A 1,170-nucleotide genomic window follows, 5' to 3' on the forward strand; every position below is an offset into this window, starting at 1 on the left:
TGCTGCTGCTGGGGCTGGCCGCCCGCCTGGGCTGCTGAGCCGCGCCCGGAGGACCTGCGCCCTGGGGCCGGGGGTCTCGGGGGCCGGGCCGGCCAGAAGGGTGCGGCCGGAGCTGCTCCCAGGTGCTACTCAGCAGGGTCCTCCCGTCCGCCTTCGTGGCACCTGCCCCGCCTGGCACTGCCCTCCCTCGGCAGCAGCGGGCGCTGTGGGGCCCTGGCCCGGGGCCCCAGCGGCCTGCGATTTGGGTTTTAGTTTTTCTATTACCCGCTGCCCCTTTCCTTTTATTTTTTATTTTTATTTTGCTGGCGGTGAGACGGGGGGTCGGGAGAAGCGCTGCTCACGCCAACACCCCAGGTCCTGCCTCCCAGCGCACATGCACACACACAGGACTGTTGCAGACACCCCTGCGCCTGTCCCTGGCTAACCCTCAGCCACCGGATGCGGAACCCAGTTGCCTACAATCTAGTCGCTGACTTGATTCTCTTTTATACTCTTTCTTTTCTCCTTTGCAACCCCCCAGACCCCGGGCCCCACGTGAGGCCTGCTGACTAAGGAACTCACCGGCTGGGGGCGGGGGTGGACAGAAGGGTTGGAGGATTGGAAACTTTGTTTTGTAGAGAACTATTTTTGTTTGTATTAACTGTCCCCTGTAAGGAGGGACACTGGTGAGAACGCTGGTCACCGCGGTGGGAGATGGTGTATAATCCGACAGAGTAAACGATCTGTTCACCGCTGCTTCCGGGCCTGTTTTCTTTCTGTGTTGGTGGATACCAGGCTGGTTTGGGGATTAAAAAGAATTCACAAAATAGCCTTCAGGAAACCATTTTCCTATCAGGGTTCCCACTTCCCCAGGCCTTTCTGCGAATTCAAACAGGCGACCCTTCGCTGGCTGGCTTGGCTCTCTCGCCCCTCTGCCAGGCTGTTGGTTACCCACGTGGTAGCAGCTGTCCCAAACTGAGGATCTTCCTCCTCCCCTCAAAACCCAGAGTCTGGACCGGCCCGGTGGCGCACTGGATAGTGCGCCGCTTGGGAAGCGCGGCGGCGCTCCCGCCGAGGGTTCGGATCCCACATACAGACCGGTTCCCGCTCACTGGCTGAGCGAGGCGCTGGAGCAGCACCGAGGGTTGCAATCCCATTGCCGGTCCGGTAAGGGGGCAACACTGAGGGTTG

At 60.8% G+C, this 1,170-nt stretch overlaps 1 protein-coding gene across 1 annotated transcript in view; it reads left to right on the top strand.

Moving 5' to 3' along the window:
- Positions 1-1,170, top strand: part of NTNG2 (netrin G2) — a 68,691-nt gene that overhangs the window by 63,383 nt on the left and 4,138 nt on the right. The gene's annotated exons all lie outside the window — the stretch shown is intronic.

Source organism: Galeopterus variegatus, unplaced genomic scaffold, assembly GCF_000696425.1.
Source record: "Galeopterus variegatus unplaced genomic scaffold, G_variegatus-3.0.2 Scaffold176, whole genome shotgun sequence".
Taxonomy (NCBI): domain Eukaryota; kingdom Metazoa; phylum Chordata; class Mammalia; order Dermoptera; family Cynocephalidae; genus Galeopterus; species Galeopterus variegatus.